At 42.9% G+C, this 17,391-nt stretch overlaps 1 protein-coding gene across 1 annotated transcript in view; it reads left to right on the top strand.

Moving 5' to 3' along the window:
- The first annotated feature begins 10,924 nt into the window (after positions 1–10,924).
- Positions 10,925–17,391, top strand: part of fbxl16 (F-box and leucine-rich repeat protein 16) — a 49,582-nt gene continuing 43,115 nt past the window's right edge. The window contains exon 1 of the mRNA XM_013136164.4: positions 10,925–11,348. The gene's annotated coding sequence lies outside the window, so the exon portion shown is untranslated. The remainder of the gene's footprint in view (positions 11,349–17,391) is intronic.

The raw sequence follows: 17,391 nt of genomic DNA, 5'->3' as shown, positions 1-17,391 counted from the left end.
GAATTGCCATTTCAAAAGCCACAGGTGGGGGAAATTCAACATTCAAAGGTATGTAAACTTTTGATCAGGGCCATCTGGGGGATTTCTGTTATCATAATGATTTAAAAAGGAGCCAAATAACTATGTGGTTCATAGTTCATAATAAATGGCTTCATATGATCACTATCCTTAAATAAAATACTTAAATAAAAGACAATTTCTGCCAGGGTAGGCAAACCTGTGAGCACTACTATAGAATAGGTTCTCAGCAGTGTTGGGGAATAGAATTCTTATTATTAAAAGTAACTAATTACAGTTAGTAGTTACAGTTCCCATAAAATGACTACTTACTTTACTTAGCTACTTACTGTAGAAAGTAAGGTGTTAAGTTACTCAGCCGTTACTTTTAGATAGGTCATTGGATTCTGTATTCACGTGTTGGTTGTCTATGGCCAAATGGCACACATGTAATGGTCAGGTGGTCAGGTAGGCAGGTGGTCAGGTGGTCAGGTAGGCAGGTTGTCAGGTAGGCTGGTGGTCAAGTAGGCAGGTTGTCAGGTTGTCAGGTGGTCAGGTGGTCAGGTGGTCAGGTGGTCAGGTGGGCAGGTGGTCAGGTAGTCAGGTAGTCAGGTGGTCAGGTAGTCAGGTGGTCAGGTAGGCAGGTTATCAGGTAGTCAGGTGGTCAGGTGGTCAGGTAGTCAGGTGGTCAGGCATTTCATAGTCAGTGTCACAAACCAGCATATAACATTACTGTAACACATTAATGTATATACGCATTACCTCCAAAACTTGATTTCAATCTACTTGCTGGGTAGCATAACTGTAAACAAAATGTTGTTGATCTGTTGAATCACCGGAGGCTGATGGATCGTGGGGGGGGGCATGTTGTTGATCTGTTGAATCACTGGAGGCTGATGGATCGTGGGGGGGGGGCATGTTGTTGATCTGTTGAATCACTGGAGGCTTATGGATTGTGGGGGGGGCATGTTGTTGATCTATTGAATCACTGGAGGCTGATGGATCGTGGGGGGGGATGTTGTTGATCTGTTGAATAACTGGAGGCTGATGGATCGAAGGGGGGGGGGCATGTTGTTGACTGGAGGCTGATGGATCGGGGGGGGCATGTTGTTGATCTGTTGAATCACTGGAGGCTGGATGGATTGGGGCGGGGCATGTTGTTGACTGGAGGCTGATGGATCAGGGCGGGGCATGTTGTTGACTGGAGGCTGATGGATCAGGGCGGGGCATGTTGTTGACTGGAGGCTGATGGATCAGGGCGGGGAATGTTGTTGACTGGAGGCTGATGGATCAGGGCGGGGAATGTTGTTGACTGGAGGCTGATGGATCAGGGCGGGGCATGTTGTTGACTGGAGGCTGATGGATCAGGGCGGGGCATGTTGTTGACTGGAGGCTGATGGATCAGGGCGGGGCATGTTGTTGACTGGAGGCTGATGGATCAGGGCGGGGCATGTTGTTGACTGGAGGCTGATGGATCAGGGGGGCTCCCAGGGCATAACAGGGGATGAACAGATAAATAAGTGCTAAAATTTTTTATTGACTTATAGATCATTGTGATCACGCCCGATATTGAACCATCTTCATCTAAGGCTGAAGTAATCAAGGCACTAACGACTCCAGCGTATTGTACTTTTTTGAATGTAAGACAGAAATGATTGTTTTGCGGAGAGTAATTACTCATCATATTATTGCAGGACATTTTAGGAAGAAATGGCTGCAAACTATTTGGTTTGGTGGTTACTATATTGACATTTCCTATGACACATGTGGCTGCAATCCATTTCTTTAATTACACAAACATTTCCCATATTGTTTACAGGGTCTACAATCTAGCTGGTCTGACATGGTAACTGGGTTGGATTAGTTAGTCTTTATATTTAGTTCCAGAGCTATTTGTTGGTATCAAATGTTAGCTTTAAGCTCTGTTTTATCTACTGTGTGTTAACGTGTTACATAATAACCTGTAGATTATATGCAGGTCTCTTCTCATGTTTGTGCAATCCCCAGAACGTGTGTGTGTACCATTAGTGTGAGTGTGTGTTCTTCTGTTTGTCTTTGTGTCAGTTAGTGTGTTTTTGTTTGTGTGTTTTTTCATTCCCCTTTGTTTATGTATATATCTGTCTGTGTGTGTTCCTCTGTTTTTCTTTGTGTGTGTGTGCGTGTGTGTGTGAGTGTGCGTGTGTGTGTGTGTGTGTGCGTGTGTGTGTGTGTGTGTGTGTGTGTGCTTGCCCGCATGGAGGCAGGAGCATGGGTGAACAGACGGCATGGATCTATAAATAGAAAGCTCTCTTGACTCCATCCTTTTGTCTTTACTCCCCCTTTCATTTTTCTCCATCTCTCTCTTTACTCCCCCCATCTCTCTATCCTTTCTCTCTATCTTTCCCTTTCTCCTTTCTCTCGCTCCCTATTTTTAGCTTCTCACGACTCCATATCCATCTCTCACTCCTCTCTCAGGCTGTATTCACTGTAGACACAGGCAGCAGTCTGATTGCACAATGAATACTTAACCAGTAAAGGTAACAAGCTCTGTTGCTTCCGCTCTCTCCCTGCTCACAGCTCGGACCATAACAGGAGTCTCCTTCCCATCCGCTGATAGTGTACTCTAGAACACAGGACTGGTTGACTCTAATAGAGTCTGTACTAGAAAAAGTGAACAATGTGTTATGTGCTAGTGAATCAGTTGTTCTGTATTAACATGGTGAACTGGGTGTTCTGTACTAGGATGGTGAATCAGTTGTTCTGTATTAACATGGTGAACTGGGTGTTCTGTACTAGGATGGTGAATCAGTTGTTCTATATTAACATGGTGAACTGGGTGTTCGGTACTAGGATGGTGAATCATATGTTCTGTATTAACATGGTGAACTGGGTGTTCTGTACTAGGATGGTGAATCATATGTTCTGTATTAACATGGTGAACTGGGTGTTCTGTACTAGGATGGTGAATCAGTTGTTCTATATTAACATGGTGAACTGGGTGTTCTGTACTAGGATGGTGAATCAGTTGTTCTTTATTAACATGGTGAACTGGGTGTTCTGTACTAGGATGGTGAATCAGTTGTTCTGTATTAACATGGTGAACTGGGTGTTCTGTACTAGGATGGTGAATCAGTTGTTCTGTATTAACATGATGGACTAGGTGTTCTGTACTAGAATGGTGGACTAGGTGTTTTGTACTTGGATGGTGAACTAGGTGTTTTGTACTAGGATGTTTAACCTGTTGTTCTGTAATAGGGTGGTGAACCTGTCATAGGAATTCCACAAGTACATCAAATGTAGGGATAGAACTCCAGCATATACAACAGAACGAGGGATAGAACTCCAGCATATACAACAGAAACAGGGATAGAACTCCAGCATACATAACAGAACCAGGGATAGAACTCCAGCATATACAACAGAAACAGGGATAGAACTCCAGCATACATAACAGAACCAGGGATAGAACTCCAGCATATACAACAGAACGAGGGATAGAACTCCAGCATATACAACAGAAACAGGGATAGAACTCCAGCATATATAACAGAACCAGGGATAGAACTCCAGCATATACAACAGAAACAGGGATAGAACTCCAGCATCCATAACAGAACCAGGGATAGAACTCCAGCATATAAAACAGAACGAGGGATAGAACCTGAATGTATACAGCACTGATAACTAACTGATAACAATATCTACACTGCGTTCTACACAGAAATGTACAAGCCTTCTGGTGAAATGGGAGGGAAGTTATAGTAATGTGTAGCACCGGTATCGCACCACTTACTGCGCCACTGGACCAGTTCTAGGTTCTAAGGAGTGGGGAGCAAAAAATTATCACACCAGAGAACGTTGCTTCAAATTCAAAAGGCTGGCAATTTACTGAACACAAAACACACTTATAAAATACAGTACACAAAACAAAAATACCCTGCAGGTTCTTAATACTGAGGTAAGTATAAAAAATGAAAGGATATTTCACTCTTTTTGTTCAAAGTTATTTTAGTCAAACTAATCTAAGTTAGACCAGTCTCTTTTTCCTAGGTTGCACCTAATTTAGAATTCCTGTTTTTCTTCCTGAGATAACTCCTTCTTTCCTTTCTTTTAAGGGTAAAAGAATACCTTCAATTACACAATCAAATCAAAGTGGACCACAATCACTTCGAATCAAATTCAAAAAATCCTTCCATCCATCATCTTCCGCTTATCCGGGGCCGGGTCGCGGGGGCAGCAGTCTAAGCAGAGATGCCCAGACTTCCCTCTCCCTAGACACTTCCTCCAGCTCTTCCGGGGGGACACCGAGGCGTTCCCAGGCCAGCCGGGAGACATAGTCCCTCCAGCGTGTCCTAGGTCTTCCCCAGGGTCTCCTCCCGGTGGGACGGGATCGGAACACCTTCCCAGGAAGGCGTTCCGGAGGCATCCGAAACAGATGCCCAAGCCACCTCAGCTGACCCCTCTCGATGTGGAGGAGCAGCGGCTCTACTCTGAGCTCCTCCCGGGTGACCGAGCTTCTCACCCTATCTCTAAGGGATCGCCCAGCCACCCTGCGGAGAAAGCTCATTTCGGCCGCCTGTATCCGGGATCTTGTCCTTTCGGTCATGACCCAAAGCTCAGACCGATACATCGACTGCATTACTGCAGAAGCTGCACCGATCCGTCTGTCAATCTCCCGTTCCATCCTTCCCTCACTCGTGAACAAGACCCCTAGATACTTAAACTCCTCCACTTGAGGCAGGCACTCTCCACCAACCTGAAGTGGGCAAGCCACCCTTTTCCGACTGAGGACCATGGCCTCGGATTTGGAGGTACTGATTTTCATCCCCACCGCTTCACACTCGGCTGCAAACCGTCCCAGTGCATGCTGAAGGTCCTGGTTAGAAGGGGCCAACACGACAACATCATCTGCAATGAGCAGAGACGAAATCGTGTGGTCCCCAAACCTGACACCCTCCGGCCCCTGGCTGTGCCTAGAAATTCTGTCCATAAAAATTACGAACAGAACCGGTGACAAAGGGCAGCCCTGCCGGAGTCCAACATGCACTGGGAACAAGTCTTACTTACTGCCGGTAATGTGGACCAAGCTCCTGCTTCGGTTGTACAGGGATCTGACAGCCCTTAGCAAAGGACCCAGGACCCCATATTCCCCAAGCACCCACCACAAGATGCCGCGAGGGACACAGTCGAATGCCTTCTCCAAATCCACAAAACACATGTGGATTGGTTGGGCAAACTCCCCTGAACCCTCCAACACCCCGTAGAGGGTATAGAGCTGGTCCAGTGTTCCACGGCCCGGACGAAAACCACACTGTTCCTCCTGAATCCGAGGTTCTACTATCGGCCGTATTCTCTTCTCCAGAACCCTGGCATAGACTTTCCCGGGGAGGCTGAGAAGTGTGATCCCCATATAGTTGGAACACACCCTCCGGTCCCCCTTCTTAAAATGAGGGACCACCACCCCGGTCTGCCATTCCAGAGGCACTGTCCCCGACCGCCACGCGATGTTGCACAGGCGTGTCAACCAAGACAGCCCCACAACATCCAGAGACTTGAGGTACTCAGGGCGGATCTCATCCACCCCCGGTGCCTTGCCACTGAGGAGTTTCTTGACCACCTCTGTGACTTCAGCCCGGGTGATGGACGAGTCCACCTCTGAGCCCTCATCCTCTGCTTCCTCAATGGAAGACGTGTCGGCGGGATTGAGGAGATCCTCGAAGTACTCCTTCCACCGCCCGACGACATCCTCAGTTGAGGTCAACAGCTGCCCACCTCTACTGTAAACAGCGTTGGTAGGGCACTGTTTCCCTCTCCTGAGGCGCCGGATAGTTTGCCAGAATCTCTTCGAGGCCAGCCGATAGTCCTTCTCCATGGCCTCACCGAACTCCTCCCAGGCCCGAGTTTTTGCCTCCACAACCACCCGGGCTGCAGCCCGCTTGGCCTGTCGGTACCCGTCAGCTGCCTCAGGAGTCCCACAAGCCAACCAGGCCTGATAGGACTCCTTCTTCAGCTTGACGGCATCCCTTACTTCCGGTGTCCACCACCGGGTTTGTGGATTGCCGCCTCGACAGGCACCGGAGACCTTACAGCCACAGCTCCGAGCAGCCGCTTCGACAATGGCGGTGGAGAACATGGTCCACTCGGACTCAATATATCCAACCTCCCTCGGGATCCAGTCGAAGCTCTGCCGGAGGTGGGAGTTAAAAATCTCTCTGACAGGAGACTCGGCCAGACGTTCCCAGCAGACCCTTACAGTACGCTTGGGCCTGCCGAGTCTGTCCAGCTTCCTCCCCCGCCATCGGATCCAACTCAGATCATCGGATCAGTTGACAGCTCCGCCCTTCTCTTCACCCGAGTGTCCAAGACATACGGCCGCAGGTCAGATGAAACGACAACAAAGTCGATCATTGACCTGCGGCCTAGGGTGTCCTGGTGCCACGTGCACTGATGGACACCCTTATGCTTGAACATGGTGTTCGTTATGGACAAACTGTGACTAGCACAGAAGTCCAAGAACTGAACACCGCTCGGGTTCAGATCAGGGGGGCCGTTCCTCCCAATCACGCCCCTCCAGGTGTCACTGTCGTTGCCCACGTGGGCGTTGAAGTCCCCCAGTAGAACGATGGAGTCCCCAGTCGGAGCACTTTCCAGCACCCCTCCCAGAGACTCCAAGAAGGTCGGGTACTCTGCACGGCCGTTCGGCCCGTAGGCACAAACAACAGTGAGAGACCTATCCCCGACCCGTAGGCGCAGGGAAACGACCCTCTCGTTCACCTGGGTAAAACTCCAACACATGGCGGCAGAGCTGGGGAGTTATAAGCAAACCCACACCAGCCCGCCGCCTCCCACCATGGGCAACTCCAGATTGGTGAAGAGTCCATCCTCTCTCAAGGAGTGTGGTTCCAGAGCCCAAGCCGTGCGTAGAGGTGATCCCGACTACCTCTAATCGGAACCTCTCAACCTCACGCACTAACTCAGGCTCCTTCCCCGCCAGCGAGGTGACATTCCACGTCCCTAGAGCCAGTTTCCGTGTCCAGAGATCGGGTTGTCTAGGCCCCTGCCTTCGACTGCCTTCGACTGCCGCCCGATTCCACATGTCATAATCCTTATTTTAAATGTTACATTCCACCCCAGTGTATATCATAATGTTACATTTCACCCCAGGGTATATCATCAGATTTGGGGACGTTACCAATTAAAATATTGTAATCGGATAACAGATACTTTTGAAGAAATGTATGATTACTTGTTGGATTACTTCAATTGAAAAAGAATAGGTGCATGAAATAAGTATGACTGTCACGGTTGTGTAGGTAGGACACAGGCACAGAGACGTGAGGGTGGTAGTAATCCATGGTTTTAATAAAATGAAACAAAAAAAATAGCAGCAACCAGTGACGTTGGGCAGCAGGCACAAAACCAAAACCAAAATGAACCACCCCGGGTGTGGCCACACATGGAACATAAGTAGGATCCCCAATTGGAGGCAACGATCTACACCTGCCTCCAATTGGGGAGACCGTGTAGGGATATTTTCATAAAATGTTGTTTCACATTAACCTGATGAAGAGTAGAGAGAACGTCTCATGGGATCACCTGTATATTATTTGAGTGTTAATTGATAAAACATTTAACCAGGGCTCATATTATTTTCCCAAACAGTTTCATTATTAAGAGAGAGTGATGAACTATTGTTCCCATGGTCAGTGCAATGAGTGGTTGTTGTTATCTCATATTGAGGACAGAAGGACCTGTAGCTTGTCCTTGACTGTCTTGGCAAAATCTTGGGAGGATGAGTGAGGCCATAGATAAGGAAATCTTTCCATTTCAGAGAATATGCTGAGTCATGATGAGTAGTGACTGGGGGAGCGAATCCCAGAGGGTTGTGAAAAACATTGATGGAAGTTTCGAGAAGGATCCATCCAGAAATTAGCATAATGGGAGGACCTAGTATCTTTGTATAACCATACTGTATAAAAATGTGTGTTTAAGGTTTGGAAGTCGGTTGTTCTGCAAACCAAAATGGCTTGGTTGCTCTGCAGATCAGCACGGCTTTGTGACGTCAGTAAAGTCTACTTTTGGATTCGAAGAGTCTTTGCATCTTTTTTTGTCTGGAAATCTGAAGTGTTTTCCACGACAACCACAAGACTGGGAACAACCCAGGGGGGAGGGCGGGAGGACGACACCCAGACAAGCGGAGGCTCAGCACCCGAAGCCGCCGGGACAAGCAGGGAAGGCGGAGCTGGCGGAACAGCCAGGGGAGGCGGAGCCGGCGGAACAGGTGTTGGAGGAGGAGGAGGCGTTGGCTGGTGGTGAGAACAGGTACAACGGATCATGGAAGCCCCACCAGTCCTCACACCTGCCGACGTCCAGAAGGCTTCTACAGGCCCCACCAGAGGTGTTGCCCAATGCCTTGGAGCTGGCACTGGGCATAGCTGGGGCACTGGGCATAGCTGGGGCACTGGGCATAGCTGGGGCACCTCGATCACCCCCACGTGAGTGGCGTCCATGGCCCCAGCCCTGCGCAGAGATGGCCAGGGGCAAAGCCAGGACATGAAAATGACACATTGCGTTGTGTGTGTGATCATCAGGTGGGCCAAGGTGAGCACACATAACCAGATTAGTGACTGATGAAGCACTAGTTTAATTTTCTCTGGTTTTGGTTGGTTGGATGGCTGGTAAAAACAGAGTATATCTACTGTAATATTAGCCAACCCATATAAAATGTGATTTAGTTACCTACAATTGACGCATCTTTCTCAGAACAATGATAGGCAATTGGCCTACTTGGAGTTGTATTTTTCTTAGACAGGAATTGTTTAGAAGATTAGGCAACTATTTTGACAGCTGTAACATGGAGCTGCCTTCAAGATAAAACATTATATGGTACTTATCACGATATTTGAGGAGAAAAGATGTGTCAGGAAATACTCTGCCAAAGGATGATTATTTGCATTTGATGCAGCCACCTCAACTTCATACAGGTAGGCCATTTGATTCTGCTTGCTTTGCTTCTCAGAAAATTGTGTTAATTGTTAATCATTGGCTGCTGACGACAATGACTGTATGTTGAGAGTGCAGGTGTATAATCGCAGTATATTTCCATAATTTGCGATTTGATAATCCATTGCTGATAGCCCTAATATTTGCCTGTTATGTTCGTGAGGGTAAAACTTATGTGTGTGGGTGTTCACGATTTGCGAACATGCTTTCACATGTCTGGGGTTTTTGCAACATTTTGACAATGTTGGTGGTTGTGGGGCAAAACATCTGACCTCTAAAACTACAGATATTTTGATTTTATATACAATAATGTCAATACCCTTTTTTGAGAAATTGCCAATGTATTGAAAACACAAATAAAAGAATAGGCTAACACATCCTTAGATTTTGGGTTATGTTCAGATAAAAAGTCTGATTCTAGAAGATCAAGGGTTATTGGATTAATTGGAATGACGGAATGTCTGACAGATCTTTAGCGTGTAATGTAGAGATGTAGCCCAATCATGTTGAAGAAAACAATGGTTTAGAAACCCTTTCCGAAGGCACATAAGGTAAAAAGCATATTCCGTTTTTGGACAGCTATGTAAACTCTAACACTGATTGATCCAGCAAAAGGTGTTCAATTGTTTATAGGCTATTCCTATTTGTCTTCTAATGCCTCTTAATCTAAAAGTATTAGATTAAGAGTTTGAGTAATCAGAAAGTTACATTACTGATTACAAATGTAACATTTCACCCCAGGGTATATCATAATGTTACATTTCACACCAAGGGTATATCATAATGTTACATTTCACACCAAGGGTATATTATAATTTTACATTTCACACCCAGGGTATATCATAATGTTACATTTCACCACAGGGTATATCATAATTTTACATTTCACCACAGGGTATATCATAATGTTACATTTCACCACAGGGTATATCATAATGTTACATTTCACCACAGGGTATATCATAACGTTACATTTCACCACAGGGTATTTTAAAATGTTACATTTCACCACAGGGTATATCATAATGTTACATTTCACCCCAGGCCTAGACTCAGAGAACCTCCTCTCATCTCTGAGCTACACCTAACCCAGACTATGGGGTGAATTGTAACATTTCACTCCTTGTGTTTGAGGCTAATCCATGCATGTTTTGTTTGTGTTACAGATACAACAGCTACGCCATCTAATAGCAGACTCATGTAACTCGTTTGTATACAATTCTGAATGCACTGGCTTAAAAGAGCTTCAAGATACAGACAGAAATGTCCAAAATGTTACAACTATCCCCGGTCTCCCTACATTCTCAACTCTGTTACATGTACATTAACACTCAAATGTTTGGAGAAACCTACTCATTCAAGGGTATTTTTTTATTGTTACTATTTTCCACAATATTCACTATTATTGTAAAATGTGGAAAAAAGTAAAATTTTTAAAATACCTTTGAATGAGTAGGTGTGTCCAAACTTGTGACTGATGTTGACTGTATATTAGAAAAAGGCAATTATTCTTCATAACCTGTGGTTTAAATGAATACTTGTTTGTCAAATTGATTCAGGGGAGGCTATCAACATCTTCTGAATGTTCTTCAGAAACATTCTGCAGGTTCTATCCACAATTTCCCAAATGTCTTCTACTGAACACACCACTTGCTGCATAACCGTTATTGTGTGTATCTTAGTCTCTCAATTCTGCTACACTGACTTGTCTATTACAGGGAGCAATCCGTTCCATCTTATATAACTTTAAAACCCGGACAGCATTCTCCTATCTTCCCTTTTCAATCGCTTCTCTCTCGCTGCGCTGCTCTACAGAGCCCAGAGTAAAAACCCCTTCACAAACACAGCGATCCGTCCCCTCAGCAGTCTTGTTCAAAGCATATACAGCAGATAGATGCCAGGGCCTTCTCCTATCGCTTTAAATGGAACTGGTCTGTTTTTTGTGCGCGATCCCGTGTGTGTGGGAGAAATGCGGATAGGAGGAGAGAGAAGAGAAAGGAGGAGGAGATAGAGAGCGTGAGAGAGCAAGCTTTTTGAGGACGCATATTGAATGAAGACGTATTGATACACCCCTTAGTTGAGTCTTCACTGATTCTGAGGGTAAAACATATCTGCCTTTTAAGTAAGAGACGATTTTTTTAGCCGCTTCTGGTTTTTGGATCCAGTTCATGCGTCGATGGCGCGGGCATTAGCACTGGTGGGTGTCCCTCTCGCCTCCACCAGGCGCAACCGGTAACGGACTGCCGCTGTAACGGTTATATATTTATTTATTCTAATGCGCGCTGCAACGTTGAGGAAAACGTGACCACATTAAAACAGGGACATTTCACTGATCATGGAGTAATGCCTGCGTGAACGGCTTATGCGAGGTAAGCAATGCGCAGTACTATAATAATTCAGGGGTCTGGGTCTTACTGTCTTTAACCAGTGCAAATGATGACGAGCAACGGTTATCACTTTCATAAGCCCTTATTACTTTCCTTAACCAGTGCTAATGATGACGAGCAAGGATTATCACTGTGATTAGACCTCGCAACATGATCTCATTATCGATTACGGATCTTGACATTTAACATCATCCTACCAACTGTGAAATCATCGGAAGAGTTTGATCTAGCTTTCGATAGGGTGGATCGGATGACCGTTCACTGTAGCTACCCACCTAGGCTAAGGAATAGACGAGCCCTGGCTACGTATGTTTGTTTACGGTATGAAATTATACATCATCAACAGAAGTGAGTTTGAAAACAGAGTAATAACCATTGTATCAGTGTTATCATAATGAGCGTGTGAGCAGTGTCTTTGTTTGGCCAGCGCGAGCCGCAGCAAGCAGAGCAAATAGGAATACGACTGTAATGGTATGACTGGCACCTTTCCTACGTTCTTGACGTAACCGCGTTTATTTCTGTCAATTGTGTATGTTTTACGGCTACAGTATGACTGTTGACTAGTCAGAGGCCACAACGGCAACCAGCCACGCCACGCCCCCCCCCCCCCCCCGGACAATGCTGAAGACCACAAACCAGGATATTTGTTTTACAGCGGTTATACAGCATAGCTTTTTATCGGTGTAACAGTTACCTACAGCTTATACGTAACGGTTTCATAACATAGGCTTTTATAATTGCTCAGTATGATATAGCATTGTCCTAAATCAGTATTGTTGATAGTAGTTATATGATGAACATTTGCTGCAGTAGGACATACTGGAAATGGAATAGAATATAAAAAGTTATGGTACAATGTAATTAATGGAATGGAATAGACAACAACACAATGGAATATAATTAAGTAGAATGCAATAGAGTAGACTTACTCAGAAATGATTTGCAACAAGTACCTACCCAACACTTTCTGTATATTTGTATTAAAATCATTACATATTATTGTACATAAATGAGAAATCATGAAATTAACGGAATATAGCCCTGACCAGTTCACTGCATCTAGGAACAACTCTGTCCACTAAGATGAAACAGAAACCATATTTGATCCCTGTAGACTAGATATGTAAATATGTCCTCATTCTTCACAGCCACAGCTTTTGTTACTTTTGTTTTTTTCTGGTCTTTTCTTGGCGTTTTCTGTCTATTTTGAGGCTAGATAAAGTTATTTTAGCCAACGTCTAGAACTTTCATTGTGACTGGCCTGCAGGACTACTTTAGTAGGAGGGGAAACTGAGGTTAAATGTCAATTAAAAGAGATGACTAGTTTTAAATGATATTTTAGTCTTGTACAACTGTATTTTTGCTTCAAATTAGGAAAATAATATAACTCTTCAGAAGAATTAGGTCGAATTTCAAGTTTCTATAAACATTTTCTGGAAACGTTGTAAAATTGCAACATTGAGAGTTGACTTTTGTTGTGAGGACAGAGCAACTCTACCTGCAGATCCAAGAACATTACAGCTGTTGTTCTTCCAGGAACATGCACGAGAACAAGTTAGAATGGCATAACAACTGTTGTTCTTCCAGGAATATGCAAGAGAACAAGTTTGAATGGCATTACAGCTGTTGTTCTTCCAGGAACATGCATGAGAACAAGTTTGAATGTCAGTGATTTTCCATTAAATTCCATTAAAATTATTTTCCATGCAGTTCAACTCACCATGAATTCTTCATCTGAAATATTCATTAGATATATTTGCACTATAATTCAGGAATTGTTTCATGATATGTTGTTGAACAAAGAGTATTTTGTCTATTTTCTCTAGTCTTTCCATAAAATATATTTTTTAGCAGTATGAAAGGCAGTGACATTCACTTTGCCTGCAGAGCTCCTGTCTTCTCTCACTGCCTTTAACTGTAGTGTATTTAGCAGTCCAAACACAGGATGAAAACATCTTAGTTCAGAAAGAAGCATTCAGCAGACTGAAAGAGCTGATTAGAATGCTCCAAACACCCCAGCCAATAGGTTGGGCGACAGAGTGACATATACAGCTCCGTAAGAAATGTGGAAACCACTGCACCTTTTTCATTCCTTTCCAAAAAAGTTGAAAAGGAAAGTTTTGAGTTAGGAACAGAAGTGTTCAATTTGCAGTGTTCTCTTTATTTTAACCCTGTTACTCACTCAAAACCTTCCTTTCAACTTTTTTGAAAGGAAAGAAAAATGTGCAGTGGTCTGTTAATCTTTTCCGGAGCTGTAGAGAGTAAGAAAAAGAGATGGAGTGGGGAGGTAGTTAGAGGGAGGGAGAGAGATAATATTAGCATTATATTATTTGAGTTGATTTAGTATATGGTCCCCAAGGCAGCAGTTCTGGTGTTTAGACACACAGTAAAAACAGTACACACATACAGTACCTGCAGACGGATGCTGTTGCCTTTCCTCAACTGTGAGCAAGGAGAAACTGTTATGGGCATCTAATTGCAGTGTGTTCAGGCCCTGACTCTCCAGTTACATATAAGTGCAGTGTGTTCAGGACCTGACCATCGAGTTACATCTAAGTGTAGTGCTGAACCTGACCCTCGAGTTACATCTAAGTGCAGTGCTGAACCTGACCCTCCAGTTACATCTAAGTGCAGTGTATTCAGTACCTGACCCTCCAGTTACATCTAAGTGCAGTGTATTCAGGACCTGACCCTCCAGTTGCATCTGAGTGCAGTGTATTCAGGACCTGACCCTCCAGTTACATCTGAGTGCAGTGTGTTCAGTACCTGACCCTCCAGTTACATCTAAGTGCAGTGTGTTCAGTACCTGACCCTCCAGTTACATCTAAGTACAGTGTGTTCAGTACATGACCCTCCAGTTACATTTAAGTGCAGTACTAAAAATGACCCTCCAGTTACATCCAAGTGCAGTGCTGAACCTGACCCTCCAGTATATTCAGGACTTGACCCCCAAGTTACATCTAAGTGCAGTGTGTTCAGTACATGACCCTCCAGTTACATCTAAATGCAGTTTGTTCAGTACCTGACCCTCCAGTTACAGTGTATTCAGGACCTGACCCCCCAGTTACATCTGAATGCAGTGTGTTCAGTACCTGACACTCCAGTTACATCTAAGTGCAGTGTATTCAGGACCTGACCCTCGAGTTACATCTAAGTGCAGTGCTGAGCCTGACCCTCCAGTTACATCTAAGTGCAGTGCTGAACCTGACCCTCCAGTTACATCTAAGTGCAGTGTGTTCAGTACCTGACCCTCCAGTTACATCTAAGTGCAGTGTATTCAGGACCTGATCCTCCATTTAAATCTAAGTGCTGTGTGGGTGGCACCTAACCTTCCAGTTACATCTAAGGGCAGTTTGACAAAATAAATACGGCAATAAACCCACAGTAACAATGACAAAATAAATATGTTACTACAGCCACAGTAAAAATGAAAAAATAAATACGGTACTACACCCACAGTAAAAATGAAAAAATAAATACGGTACTACAGCCACAGTAACAATAAAAACAATTATACGGTACTACACCCACAGTCACAATGAAAAAATAAATACGGTACTACAGCCACAGTAACAATAAAAAAATAAATACAGCACCATAGCCACAGTAACAATGAAAAAAAAAATACGGTACTACAGCCACAGTAACAATTACAAAAGAAATATGGTACTACAGCCACAGTAACAATGAAAAAATAAATACGGTACTACAGCCACAGTAACAATAAAAACAATTATACGGTACTACACCCACAGTCACAATGAAAAAATAAATACGGTACTACAGTCACAGTAACAATGAAAAAATAAATACAGCACTAGACCCACAGTAACAATAAAAAAAATTATATGGTACTACAGCCACAGTAACAATGACTAAATAAATAAGGTACTATTGCCACAGTAACAATGAAAAAATAAATATGGTACTACAGCCACAGTAACAATGAAAAAATAAATACGGTACAACAGCCACAGTAACAATTACTAAATAAATACGGTACTACAGCCACAGTAACAATGAAAATAAAAATACAGCACTACACCCACAGTAACAATGAAAAAAAGTATACGGTACTACAGCCACAGTAACAATGACTAAATAAATAAGGTACTATAGCTACAGAAACAATGAAAAAATATATACGGTACTACAGCCACAATAACAATGAAAAAATAAATACGGTATTACACCCACAATTGGAAATCAATACACTATTAAGTCCACAGTAACAATGAAAAAATAAATACGGTACTACAGCCACAATAACAATGAAAAAATATATACGGTACTACAGCCACAGTAACAATGAAAAAATAAAGACAGTACTACACCCACAGTCACAATGAAAAAATATATACGGTACTTCAGCCACAATAACAATGAAAAAATAAATACGGTACTACACCCACAGTAACAATGAAAAAATATATACGGTACTACAGCCACAATAACAATGTAAAAAAAATACGGTACTACACCCACAATTGGAAATCAATACACTTTTAAGTCCACAGTAACAATGAAAAAATAAATACACTATTAAGTCCACAGTAACAATGAAAAAATATATACGGTACTACAGCCACAATAACAATGAAAAAATAAATACACTATTAAGTCCACAGTAACAATGAAAAAATATATACGGTACTACAGCCACAATAACAATGAAAAAATAAATACGGTACTACAGCCACAGTAAAAATGAAATAATAAATACGGTACTACACCCACAGTAACAATGAAAAATTAAATACGGTACTACAGCCACAATAACAATGAAAAAATAAATACGGTACTACACCCACAGTCACAATGAAAAAATATATACGGTACTACAGCCACAGTAACAATGAAATAATAAATACAGCACTACACCCACATTAACAATGGAAAGAAATATATGGTACCACAGCCACAGTAACAATGAAAAAATATATATGGTACTACAGCCACAGTAACAATGAAAAAATTAATATGGTACTACAGCCGAAGTAACAATGAAAAAAAAAAATACGGTACTACATCCACAATAACAATTAAAAAAAAATACGGTACTACAGCCACAGTAACAATGAAAAAATATATATGGTACTACAGCCACAGTAACAATGAAAAAATATATATGGTACTACAGCCACAGTAACAATGAAAAATGTAATATGGTACTACAGCCGAAGTAACAATGAAAAAATAAATACGGTACTACAGCTTCAGTAACAATGACTAAATATATACGGTACTACAGCCACAGTAACAATGAAATAATAAATACAGCACTACACCCACATTAACAATGGAAAGAAATATATGGTACTACAGCCACAGTAACAATGAAAAAATATATATGGTACTACAGCCACAGTAACAATGAAAAAATTAATATGGTACTACAGCCAAAGTAACAATGAAAAAAAAAATACGGTACTACATCCACAATAACAATTTAAAAAAAATACGGTACCACAGCCACAGTAACAATGAAAAAATAAATATGGTACTATAGCCACAATAACAATGAAAAAATAAATACGGTATTACAGCCACAGTAACAATGACTAAATAAATACGGTACTACAGCCACAGTAACAATGTAAAAATAAATACGAAACTACATCCACAATAACAATGAAAGTATAAATACGGTACCACAGCCACAGTAACAATGATAAAATAAATATGGTACTACAGCCACAATAACAATGATAAAATAAATATGGTACTACACCCACAATTAGAAATCAATAGACTATTAAGTCCACAGTTACAATGAGAAATAAATACAATGTTAATTCCCCCCCTTTTCACCTCTCTCTCATCTCTTTAACCCCCCCCCCTTTTCACCTCTCTCTCATCTCTTTAACCCCCCCTTTACACCTCTCTCTCATCTCTTTACCCCCCTTTTCACCTCTTTCTCATCTCTTTAACCCCCCCTTTTCACCTCTCTCTCTCATCTCTTTAACCCCCCCTTTTCACCTCTCTCTCATCTCTTTAACCCCCCCCTTTTCACCTCTCTCTCATC

The sequence above is a fragment of the Esox lucius genome, chromosome 11, assembly GCF_011004845.1.
Source record: "Esox lucius isolate fEsoLuc1 chromosome 11, fEsoLuc1.pri, whole genome shotgun sequence".
Taxonomy (NCBI): Eukaryota; Metazoa; Chordata; class Actinopteri; order Esociformes; family Esocidae; genus Esox; species Esox lucius.
Note: the sequence above shows the minus strand (reverse complement) of the source record. Positions and strands in the feature narration are given on the sequence as shown.